The sequence below is a fragment of the Protopterus annectens genome, chromosome 14.part0, assembly GCF_019279795.1.
Source record: "Protopterus annectens isolate FY-2018-M chromosome 14.part0, PAN1.0, whole genome shotgun sequence".
Lineage (NCBI taxonomy): Eukaryota > Metazoa > Chordata > Ceratodontiformes > Protopteridae > Protopterus > Protopterus annectens.
Window position 1 is genome coordinate 82,567,792 of NC_056748.1, and position 13,095 is coordinate 82,580,886.

The following is a 13,095-nucleotide window of genomic DNA, read 5'->3' on the forward strand; positions in this document are numbered from 1 at the left end:
TGTCATCCCCTTGGTAAAAACTTTGTACCCATGAACTACCACATAAATGGCAGTCTACTTAATGCCAAATGTGTGATAAGAGACCTTGGGCTCAGGTGGACAGTAGTCTCTCCTTTGATAATCACATTGCCACAGTAGTCAGGAAATCCTTCTATGTGGCACACCTCATCACAAAAGGGTTCTCATCCAGGAAAGAAGAGGTCATTGTTCCCCTCTACTCGGCACTCATTAGACCCATTATAGAGTACAATGTCCTTTTTGTAATGTACCTCACAAGACCTCTGCAGCAGCTGGAAAGGCCACAGAAGTACCTCACAAAGAGGATTACTGGCCTCAAACAGATGCCCTACACTGACCATCTCAAAAAACTCCAGCTTTACTCTGTAACATATCGCCTACTCCAAGGAGCTCTCTGCCTAACATATAAAGCTATGTTAAACCCAGAACTGTTGGACATGCTACACCTAAATTAATCCCAATCCCTCTGAGCTACATTCTGTAGGGACCTAAACCTTGTCACCACAACAAACAAGACATGCTGGAGGGATAGATTCCTGTCCCAGAGACTTCCTATACTCTGGAACAAGCTACCCATCTATGTCAAGCAAAGTTCCTCATTAGCACTATTCAAGAAAAATCTTGATGAGCGGATGGGAAATAGGAAATAAACCCCGGGGATCACTTCTGTGGCTCTGCTCGACAGGGGCACAGGAAATTAACTTTCTTGGGTGGCGTAGGCCAGGAAACCTTGTTGGCTAGGCTTACTTTGGCCCTTGGGCTGATAGCCTAGTACCTACCTATGAACATGACCAGTCCTGTCGAAAACTTTCACCATTTGTATCCTCACTGTCTCTCCCACTTTCAACGGATGAAATCTGCTCAACTTATCATAGCAGACCCTGGAAAGAACACTTTCTGAATAGTTGGGCTGTAATTATCCTGTTGTTCTTAGCTTTAGGCCTCAACAAACTGGAACTGATAGGCAATGTAGTTCTGGTTTGCCTAGATAGAAGTCTCTGAGCAGGCAAGCCAAGTATATTGTCACAGGGTATGTTCCTGAGATCAAGTAAATTCAAAAGGACATCAGTATTGTCATACTTTGACCTCCCAAGCAATTATTTTGCATGCTGTACTGCACATTCAGCTAGTCCATTTGACTGTGGATATTCTGGACTACTAGAAACATATACAATGTCCCATTCTTTTGCAAATTTCTGAAACAACTGACTAGTTAATTGAGTACCATTGTCAGAAATAAGTTTGTGTGGACTACCATGAACTGAGAAATTACGTTTCCATTTGGTGATAGCAGTGGACATTAGGTTAGGTAGTAAATCAATCTCAAATCAGTTCGAATAAGAGTCTACCAACACTAAGTAATGCGGATTGTTCCATTCGAATGTATCAGTGGTTACTCACCTTCATTCTTACTGGTTAGGTTCAGAACTGATCCTCGGCTCCGACTCAGCCGAATACTAAAGCTCGAAGTCTTTCACTTTGCTCGTGGCTGAACACCTATCCCATCATGCAGTGGTGTAATCCCCCAAATCTTGTTTGCCGTGTAAACAGATTGGAGGTTCTTCATCTTGGCCATGGCTAAGTGTTGGATTTTTCTTTAAAAAAAGCTATAGTTCTGTTATAGTTGCTTTTAATTAGTGTTAAGATTAGTTAATTAGTCTTATTTCTTATTATATAGTTTGTTTTTTCACTCTTGCTATTAGTGCTTATGTAGATATATATTTTGTTGTATTTGGCTTTTGTGGCTGGCCATTGCTTCCCTCGTCTGGCCATTGTTTTCTCCTATCCCATTTAACTTGCCAAACCCATAGCTTTTAGGGTTTCTGTTGTACTTTCTTATTGGAGCACTGTTTAAGTTAGAAGTGCTTCCAATCTCTGTGTTGTAATGTGTGGTTGTTTTTCCCTTCAGGCAGTTAGCTAAGCTTGTGCCCTTTTAAGTTAGAGGGCCTAGTGCCTGTTTAAGTTAGAGGGTATAGCTAACTTCCTCCCCTAGTTGTTAAGTTTCCTTTGCTGACTATACAATAACTTTGAATTATCAGAGTGGTGTGCAGTTTTAGTTTAGTTATATACATATTAATATAATCGTTTTCAGAGTGTGGATTGATAATATATTTTTTTTCAGAGTGTGTTTTGAATTTATACAAAATAGTTGTAGCTTGTTGTGCCATAATGTCTAAAGTCCAAAAAGAAACAAAGCAATCCGGGTTTAAGAAATGTCAAAAGTGCTCCCAGAAAATGTCCTTGACCGATGGTCATAGTATCTGTGTGTATTGTCTCAGAGCCATTCATTTACAAGAAATATGTACCTTCTGCCATTCCTTTAGCTCCAGGGTTTTACTAGAGAGGAAAAAGAAACTCATTGTAAGATGGCTTCTGCAGTCTCCTTTCTCTGAAAGTTTGGAAAGTCAGAACACCTCCAGTAAGTCTAAGTCTCCATCTAAAACTGACAAACCTACCAAAAAATCTTCTTCATCTTCTTCTGGCCATTTGGAACCACCAGAGAAGACAGCAAAACCAATACAGTCAGATCCAAGACCTTCTGGATCGGACAAATCAAGCTCCTCGGCACCACAGATTTCGGAGCTGACAAAGTCTTAGGTTCAGAGCCAGTCACCAGAATTGTTACCGGTCTCCCCTACTCTGAGGTCTCCCATTTTACAGAGATTTTGCTCACCTACCTTTTCCTCTATGTCCTCTAGGAGCCTATCAGATGAGGATGTGGATAGGGTATTGTGCAGACTGCTGAAGTCACTGCCGCTGGAAAAACATTTCTCGGCTCCAACCCAGTCAGTTCCTGAGTCAGTAAAGGTCTTTTCATGCATGTCTATTCCTCCTCTGAGCCAAGCTGGAACATCGGCGCCAGAATGTCTGGTACCCATTGTAGTAGAATCTTCGGTGCCAAGTCCCACTCTGGAGATTTCAGAACCATAGTCTGCTCCAACATCCTTGGTGCCATCCAGGATGTCAAGGAGCCAAAGATCTCTGATCAGGTCTGGAGGGGACACTCAGACCTGAGACTCTTTGGTTCCGAGCTTGCCTCTCGGGGCTTTGGCTTGGGTGAGCTTGGCTCCTACATTGGGTTCAGAGCTGCCCCCCCCCCCCTTGGCACTGGGGATTCCCTCTGCTTTTTCAGAACTGAAGGTATCCTTGAAGCTGGGGGGAACAGCTTTTGAGCAGTGTGCTTCCCCCCTACAGCTCTACACAAGGGTACTGACATCCATCCCCCTAAAGCACTGGCTCCTGTCTTGGCACCACCCCAACCACAGGACAGTGGAGATTCTGGGCTTCAGGGTGCCCCATTGGGTGAACAACAGTCTCCCAAGACCTCTCCAGAATGCCCTTCTGATGAGGCTACCCAGAACAGACTTTGCAAGAGGAAGCACCTGGACTCACCAGATGAGTCAGTCACCTCGGAAATTGACCTTGAGGAGTCAGGAGGGTCTCCACGGTCACCCTCTGAGGATATCTCCTTTGCAGATATCCTAGAAATCCTTAAACAGAGAGGTGGCTGGAAACCTATCAACCCTTCTTATGAGGAATCAGTGTACCTGAAGGCCTTTAGATCTCAATCTTCAGCCACCTGGCTGTCTCCGCCTTTTGACAAACTCATAGAACTAGTTAGTCGAAAGGCATGGAAGTCACCAGATGCAATGGAACCGGTCCCTTGGAGGCCAAATAAATTTATTACAGCCCCAACAGACAAAGAATTTCTTACAAAAGGCATCCCTGTAGATGCTATGGCGGTGGCAGTAGCTACTAAGAAGGAACTTTCCAAAACGTCCTCGTCTGTCCATCCACCGAAGAAGGAGTCTCGAATGATGGCTAGATATGGGAAGCATATTTTTTATCAGTGACTTTTGCCCTTAGATTGCTGAACTACCTAACACACTTCACTAGACTTGAAAGAGATCTCCTGAAAGAGTTAGGAGATGCTCTTCAAGGTACACTAGCTGCAAGCATCTCAGATAAGGTATCCTGCCAGCTGTCCACCTTAAATTCTGTAGTGGACTTCTCCATGAGACTGATTTCTTACGCAGCAGATGGAGCGAGCAGGGCAGTGAGTTCAGGAATTTCCCTAAGGAGACACTCCTGGATGCGCTTGTGTAACTTTGTGGAACCTTTCAAGTCTACCTTTGTCAACACCCCTTTTGATGATTCCTCACTCTTTGGACCAAAAGTCAAAGACACACTCACCAGATGCAAGCAGGAAGGGAAAACTCTCTCTGCCGTTGTAGTACATTTTTTCTGTACCTTCCAGACCCTATCCCAAGGGTCAGAAGGGTGGTAAAATGTGGTTCAAAAAATCCCAGGGAGTTTTTCAAGATGCACAAAGTGAATCCTTCCCCAGGGCAGAGGGGGAAGTAGCAATGGTAGACATCGTCCACGTGGCAGAGGGGGTCCACAAAATCAGGGTGACAGTGATTCTTTTCACAGCTGACCCTTCCAGCTCTCTTGAAAGGAGGCTTGCCTGCCCTCCTCTGGAGGCAGTTGGGGGGGGGGGTAGTTTACCTTTGTACCTGAAAGCCTGGTGAGATGTCACAAAAGACAAGTAGGTTCAAAGTGTAATATGCAGAGGTTACTCAAATCCCAGACGTTCCACCCAGTCAAAGGAAACAGGCAACTATTGAAATTTAAAAGTTTCTGGAAAAAAGAGTCATCGAAAGAGTCCCTGCAGACCAAATAGGATTCATCACTTACTCAAGATTCCTTTTAGTGCCGAAAAGAACAGGGGACTGAAGACCCATCTTCGATCTCAGAAAACAAAATGAATCCGTAAAGAAGTCAAAGTTCCGAATGGTGAAACTGCAGTCTATTCTTCCTTTTTTATGGAAAGACAATTGGATGTGCTTGATAGATCTCCAGGATGCATACTACCATATAAAAATGGATAGGCCATCAAAGAGTCATTTGCACTTCTGGCTTGGAGCCAGTCATTACCAATTCCGAGCTCAGCCTTTTGGTCTCACTACAGCCCCAGAGTGTTCACCAAATGCATGACAGTAGTCACAACTCACTTGAGACAAATTTGATTCCAAGTGTTTCCATACCAAGATGACTGTCTCCTGACTGCCACCACCAGGCATCTACTACAACAGGCAAGAGAAGCCACATTACAACTTTTTTTCTCACTTGGGGATAACAATAAATTCAAAAAAATCTGCCTTATTGCCATGTCAGCATATTACATTTATAGGAGCAGATCTTGACACCATCTCCATGATGGCAAAGTTACCTGCAGATAGAGTATCTCTGCTCAGACAACAGATTTCTAACCTTCTGCCAAGAGCCAAAGTGAAAGTGAAAACAGTCTTAAAAGTTCTAGGAACTATGGCAGAAATGATAACCCTAGTCCCCCTAGCCTGGATGCACATGAGAATTCTGAAGTGACTCCTTTTTTCTCAGTGGTCATTTCAAGAACTACCCATGTCTCACCAGATCAGAATCAGAGTCATGCAAGAAGAATTTACAATGGTGGCTCCTTTCCAGTCAAATGACAGTAGGTCGCCTCTTTACCCTACAACAACCTGTAGTGACAGTGACCATGGACGCCTCCCAGATAGGGTGGGGGGGACATTAACTGGGGAGGATGGTCCAAGGCACATGGCAGGAGCATGAGGCCCATTTGTACATCAATGTCCTAGATATGAGAGCAGTGCTCTTGGCATTGCAAGCACTTCAGGACTCTCTTCCATTAGGAACATTTGCAATTCAGACAGACAACATGTCAGTAGTCTGGTACATAAACAAGCAAGGAGGAACTAAATCCTACCCCCTTTGCCGAGAGGCACTCAGAGTATGGCAATAGGCTACATCTTCCCAATGCTTTCTAGTAGCAATGCACATTCCAGGGAAATCCAACGTGATAGCAGACAGACTCAGCAGGGCAATACTCATGCCTCACGAGTGGTCCCTAAAACAAGAATAGCGGATCATTTTCTGGAAATGGGGCCAGCCTTGTTGCGATCTCTTGGCAACTTCCATGAATGCCAAATGCAGCAGCTACTTTGCCCTAGTCCCCCCTCCGGGGGAATCACCAAGGGATGCACTTGTACACAATTGGCCCCCGGGACTTCTTTATGCATTTCCTCCCTTTCTTCTAATACCCAAAGTCATACAGAAAGCCAAGTCATTGGGAAGCAGGCTAGTTCTCATAGCCTCATATTGGCCCCATCAGATTTGGTTTCCCTTTCTCTGGCCTCATCTTCAGGAGGAACCGTGGGTTCTGGACCCAGTTCCAGACCTTCTGACTCATACGTCCAGAGTAACCCACCCCTCCCTCCAAACCGTCAAATTGACAGTGTGGCTGCTCCAGTTCCAAGTTTAGTCAGGCTTCATAATTTCACACCGGCAGTGAAACATATCTTAGTATCTTCACATAAGGCTTCAACCAGGAAGTTATAATGTTAAGTTGTCTATCTCGCCTTCATTCTTGCTGGATGGGTTCGGAGCCGATCCTTGGCTCCGACTTGGCCTTCTACTAAAGCTTGAGAGCTATTTACCGGCTCGAGGCCTCCCCATATCCCACAATGGTAGGCGTCAGATACCCAGATCTCATTTGCTTCGGCTATGAGGTTGTGAATGTTAAGTTGTCAATCTCGCCTTCATTCTTGCTGGATGGGTTCGGAGCCGATCCTCGGCTCTGACTCGGCACTTGCTTTAGCTTGAGAACTCCTTTTACCAGCTCGAGGCAACCCTATATCCCATGATGCAAGGCAGAACTACCTCAGATCTCGTTTGCCGCTTAGTGAAAGAGGTCTCCTTTGCCAGCTGAGGTAAGTAATTTTCTTGTTAAAAGAGAAAAGCTTAGTTAGGGTTTTATTTCCCCCTTGTATCCATTTTTATAGTCTGTAGTGAGTTACAGCCCACCCTATTCCCTTGTATTTCAAACTTTTTATTACCTTTAGTGTAAAAGTTTTAGTTAGGCCTAAACCCCATTGGTTAATCCCTTCCTGTGTGTTGTGTGTTAGGGGATTAATTTTGTGTGTTTGTTGGGGTTTGTGTGTGACTTCCTCCTAGGATTATGTCTAGGGAAGGCAAGGTCTCAGGCTTCAAGAAGTGTGACTCGTGCTGTCAGAAAATGTCTCTGACAGACGGTCACACTTCTTGTGTTTACTGCCTGGGGCCTTTGCACCTGCAGGACTCCTGTGCTTTGTGTCACTCTTTTAGCCAGAGAGTCCTGCAGGAACGGAGGAATAAGCTTATCCTCCGTGGCTTACTTAAGCCAGAAGGTTCTCCCTCTAAAGCAGGGTCTGGGAAACCTTCTAAGCCACCGAAGGCTCAGGCTTCAGTATCCAAGCCTCCTCCGGTGGCTCCGTCTCCATCGGAGCCGAGATCGGCTCCGGCTGGAACCGATCTATCTACCTTAAAAGTAGTGGGTTCGGCACCGACTGGTTCCGATACCTTGTCTACTGTGGCCTTGTCGGCTCCGGCTGGAGCCGACACCTTATCCAGCATCGGGCGAAACCTTCGGCTCCATCTGGAATTCAGGGGACTTCGGCTCCGATGACTTCGTCCCGAAAGAGATCTCGGTCCCCTTCGTTACAGAGTATCCACTCGGCTCCGGGGTCTCCTCTTTTGTCGGAGCGGAGCCATCGGAGCCGATCTTCGAGATCTTCCAGGCTGTCTGACCACGACTTAGAGAGGGTGGTAAGCAGGCTGTTGAAGTCACAGGCACTGACCCAAATGCTCCATAGCCCGTCTCAACAGACTTCGGCTATAGCCTCACCCCTTGAACTTCCTCCTCCGACTCCACACCAGAGTTCGGAGCCGGAGCTCTCGGGACAGCGACTGTTTCGGTGCCGGAGCCGATACATCCTTCGGCTCCGTCGCCTCGGCTCCGATCTCCTCCTTGAGGCCTTCCTTGGAGGGATCCGGTCGTCGGGTTTCCTTGTCGGCTCCGAGGGCTAGTGGCATCGGACCCTTGTCCGACCCCGCTCTCCCTCTCGGGGCTTCGGCTTTGGTAAGCTCAGCGCCGACATCGGCCTCGGAGCCTTCCCTCTCAGTGGAGCCGGGAATTCCTGTTTCTTCGGAGCGGGGATATTCCGGCCTCCCGGGGAGGGGAGCCTTTGAGGTGATGAGGAGTGTCCTGGCCTCTGAGCCTGGTCAACGGTCCATCCCTCTAGCTCCTCCCTCATCAGTGCCTGTACACGCCTCTTGCCAGCCTCTTGCTCTCAGGCCCAGGGATCCATCGCCCCAGGTTTCCCCATTGGGAATTTCCTCCTCTTCCGAAGTTTCTCCTGATCCAGCAGGTGAACCCCCTCGGAAGAGGACGTGTAAGAGGAAACACACAGACTCCCCCGAGTCTACTACATCGGATACCGACTTAGATGAGTCGGAGGGTTCCCCACGATCCCCCTCTGAGGATGTCTCCTTTTCAGACATCCTTGAGCTCCTCAAACAGAGGGGGAATTGGCCATCCATTGATCCCTCCGAGGATGAGTCCTCATACCTGGAGGCTTTTGGATCCCGACCCTCCACCTCCTGGGTGTCTCCGCCTTTCGACCCACTTATGCAGGTAGTGGCTCAGAAGGCGTGGGCGGCTCCAGATTCTGTGGAACCTGTCCCCAGGAGACCATGCAAATTTATCACGGCCCCTACGGACAAACAGTTCCTTTCCAAGGGTGTCTCTGTGGATGCTATGGTGGTGGCGGCCACTAAGAAGGAACTGGCGGATCCTTCAGTACCTGTCCATCCTCCTAACAAGGATTCTAGGACCATGGACAGGTATGGAAAGCGGATGTTTTCTTCAGCGACCTTTGCTATGCGTTCGCTGAACTACCTTTGTCACTTAACCAGGCTTCAACGAGATATTCTCAAGGAACTGGGTGAAGTAGTCCAGGATCCTTCTGCTGCTGGGGCTCAAGAAAAGATTGCCTCACAGCTTGCAATCCTGAATTCCCTATCTAACTCCTCCATGCGGCTCATATCCTATGCGGCCGATGGAGCGAGCAGGGCCGCAGGCACAGGAGTTGCTCTTAGACGCCAAGCCTGGATGCGGCTGTGTAATTTTGCGGACCCCTTTAAGGCGTCCTTCACTAATACCCCCTTTGATGGTTCGGCTTTGTTCGGACCTCAGGTGAAGGATACCTTGACCAGGTGTGAGCAGGACGGTAAAACTCTTTCTGCCGTTGGAGTCCAATTTTCCACTCCTTCTAGACCATATCCCAGGGTCAGAAGGGGAAGATGTGGTTCCGTAAAGCCCAAGGAGCTACACGGACGCGTGGTCAGTTTACCCCAGAGGCAGAGGGGTAACAATAATAGACGCCACCCTAGAGGCAGGGGGGGGTCCTCAGAACCAGGGCAACAGGGAGTCTCTTCCTGAGAAGCCCTTTCAGCATCCCTGAGGTGTTGCCCGACTGTCCACCCTTGGAGGCAGTCGGGGAAGGATTTCACTGTACCCAGTAGCCTGGCAATCCCTATCACAAGAGATGTGCGTACAGTCGATCATATCCGAGGGTTACAAAATCCCCTTGAAGGTTTCCGTACCTCTACAATCCCTTCCAGACATCTCACCCGGTCAAAGGGATTTGGCAGAACAGGAGGTTTCAAAGCTCCTAGAAAAAGAGCCGTCCAGACTGTGCCGGCAGACCAGGTAGGATCCGGCGTCTACTCGAGATTCTTTTGGTCCCCAAAGGACTGGAGATTGGAGACCAATATTAGACCTGAGCAATCTAAACAGATTTGTCAAGAAGGCAAGATTCCGGATGGTCACGCTTCAGTCCATTCTGCCCTTTCTGGGCAAGGACAACTGGATGTGCTCTGTAGACCTTCAGGATGCGTACTATCACATAAAGATTCACAGACGCTCCAGAAGGTTTCTCCGCTTTCGGCTAGGGACCAGTCATTACCAATTCAGAGCACTGCCCTTTGGCCTCACTTCAGCCCCCAGAGTGTTTACCCAAATGCATGGCAGTGGTCACAGCTCATCTGAGACATCAAGGATTCCAGGTGTTTCCCTACTTGGACGACTGGCTCCTCTCCGCCACCACCAAGTGTCAGCTTCTTCAGTCCAGAGACTACACTCTACAGCTTTGCAGGAGTTTGGGAATTTCAGTAAATTTCGAAAAATCTTCTCTGCTGCCTTGCCAATCTATCACCTTTATAGGCGCAGAATTAAACACCGTCAAAATGTTAGCCAAACTAACAGATCAAAGAATTCTGGACATCCAAAAATTCGTTCGGATTCTATTGCAGAGCAACAAGATCAAAGCCAGATTTATACTGAAGGTTCTAGGTCTTATGGCTGTGGCCATTGTTCTTCTACCACTGGCTCGCTTCCACATGCGTCTTCTGCAGTGGATGCTATTCACGCAGTGGTCGTACCACAGTCTCCCGATGAGGCATGAAATCTTAGTCACACAGTCGTGCAGAGTTCATCTGAATTGGTGGATATCTTCCCCTCTTCTTCATCAGGGCCGACCCTTTGTTCCCCCTCCTCCAGTTGCCACAGTCACTACGGATGCCTCTCTGATCGGGTGGGGGGGGCATTATCAGGGCAGGATGGTCCACGGGACGTGGCAACCTATAGAATACCATCTGCACATAAATGTCCTGGAGATGAGAGCAGTGCTTTTAACGTTGCAAGCCCTCAACGACTTTCTTCCCACGGGGACTATTGCAGTACAAACGGACAACATGTCCGTGGTCTGGTACATCAACAAGCAGGGCGGGACCAGGTCCTATCCGTTGTGTCGAGAAGCTCTCAGACTTTGGCAATGGGCGATCTCCTCTCATCGGTTTCTGATAGCAACGCACATCCCCGGCAAGTCCAACCTATTAGCGGACAGGCTGAGCAGATCCATTCTGATGCCTCACGAGTGGTCTCTCAATCAATCTGTAGTGGATCAGATTTTTCTGAAGTGGGGCACTCCTTGTTGAGATCTTTTTGCTACTCCTCAAAACAACAAGTGCCCCGATTTTTTCACACTCTTTCCCCTTCCAGGCCAACCCCTGAGAGACTCTCTAACCCAGGATTGGCCCCGGGGACTTCTGTACGCTTTTCCTCCCTTTCCCTTGATTCCACAAGTCATTCAGAAAGCCACCGTTTTGAGGGCCAAGTTGATCCTCATTGCCCCATATTGGCCTCGACAAATTTGTTTTCCGTCTCTGCATCGTCACCTTCTGGTGCAGCCCTGGCATCTGGACCCAGTTCCGGATCTCTTGATCCACCAGTCGGGTCAGCAGCACCGGGCCATTCATTCTCTCAACCTCACTGCTTGGTTGCTCCACTTCCTTCCCTAGCCAGGCTACCGATGATTTCTGACTCAGTCAGAGACATCTTAGTGTCTTCTTTAAAGTCGTCCACTAGGACTGTTTATGCTAGCAAGTGGCGACGTTTTCTATTTGGGCAAATTCCAGAAATATTGATCCCTTTACTGCTCCTGTACATTCTGTTTTAGATTTCCTGGCGGAGGTTTTTCATTCAGGATCCTCGTCATCTACAGTCAAAGTACAACTGGCTGCTATTTCCAAGTATCATGTTGGCTTGCATGACAATAACATTATGTGTCATAGATTATGCAAGGCCTTTCTGAGAGGAGTTTTTCTCCTAAAGCCGCCTATAAAGCATCCTCCTCCGCAATGGGATCTAAACTTAATGTTGGCATCCTTGATACTACCTCCCTTCGAACCGTCTGCTTCATGTTCTTTGAAGTTATTGACCTGGAAAACTATATTCTTACTGGCTGTCACTTCTGCAAGAAGGGTTTCCGAGATTCAAGCTCTCTGCATTCGTTCCCCGTATTTGGTTTTTCATAAGGACAGGGTATCATTAAGAACGAACCCTTCCTTTCTCCCCAAAGTTGTCTCAAACCAATATTAACCAATCTATAGATCTACCAGTCTTTTTCCCAAACTATTCCGACAGAGCTGAACAGAAACTGCATTTTTTGGATGTCCATCGTCAGCTCAGGTACTATTTGCATAGAACTAAACAATTCAGGAAATCGGACCAATTATTTGTCTCCTATGCAGAAAACAGGATAGGTCTTCCAGTTTCTAAAGTGACCTTATCCAGATGGTTGACTTCCACCATTTCCTATGTGTACTCTCTCAGAGGCAAGCAGCTATCTTCTAAACCAAAAGCACACTCATCCAGGAGTCTATCCACTTCTGCAGCCTTTCAGGATAGACTACCCATTGATACCATTTGTGCAGCAGCTACTTGGGCCACGCCTCATACCTTTGTCTCTCATTACAAGTTGGACTTGGCCTCCAGAGATAGGGCCAGTTTTGGTTCCACAGTTCTCAAGAGTCTGTTCCATTGAGCCACCCGGGATACAGGTGCTAGGGACGCGGTCCCATCCAGCAAGAATGAAGGCGAGATTGACAACTTAACATTTAGAAGTTATGTACCTACCATAACGTTCCATGTTAGTTGTCTTCTCTCGCCTTCTTTCTTGTGTCCCTCCCTCCTTCCCCCTGGCCTGGACAGATCTTGAAGAGTTTCTCTTATCAGGTTGTTTCCTCCTGAGCCTTCTTTAGAGGACTCCTTTTTTTATGAGCTTGGGTTTCCTAATATATGTTAGGTTAGTCCTTAGCAGGGTAGGTTAGCTACCAAATGAGATCTGAGGTAGTTCCACCTTGCATCATAGGATATAGGGTTGCCTCGAGCTAGTAAAAGGAGTTCTCAAGCTAAAGCAAGTGCCGAGTCGGAGCCGAGGATCGGCTCCGAACCCATCCAGCAAGAAAGAAGGCGAGAGAAGACAACTAACATGGAACGTTATGGTAGGTACATAACTTCTAATTTTACTGGCTCCAGGTCATATAAATCTTTTCTTCTATTATTACCTTTAATATTTTCTTATATTGTCTTATATTTAGATAATCCTTTCCTTTTAATTTAATTAGATTGTGTATCCCTTGGTATCCCACTTAGAAACTCGTTTTTTGTTGTTAGAGAGTTTCTTCTCCCCACCCCCACCCTTTTAGGGTAGTGTTAGGCCTGGTTAACTACAATTAGTTAGTTTTGTAATTTTTTCTTGTATATTTATGTATATATTTGTTAGTAGTAAGGTAGTTGTGTGGCTATAGTTTTATAGTTATTATTACTGTTAGTTTACCTAGTGAGCATGTGTG

General features: G+C 47.0%; 1 protein-coding gene across 32 annotated transcripts in view; it reads left to right on the forward strand.

Moving 5' to 3' along the window:
• Positions 1-13,095, forward strand: part of KCNMA1 (potassium calcium-activated channel subfamily M alpha 1) — a 4,085,072-nt gene that overhangs the window by 3,508,957 nt on the left and 563,020 nt on the right. The window lies entirely within an intron of this gene.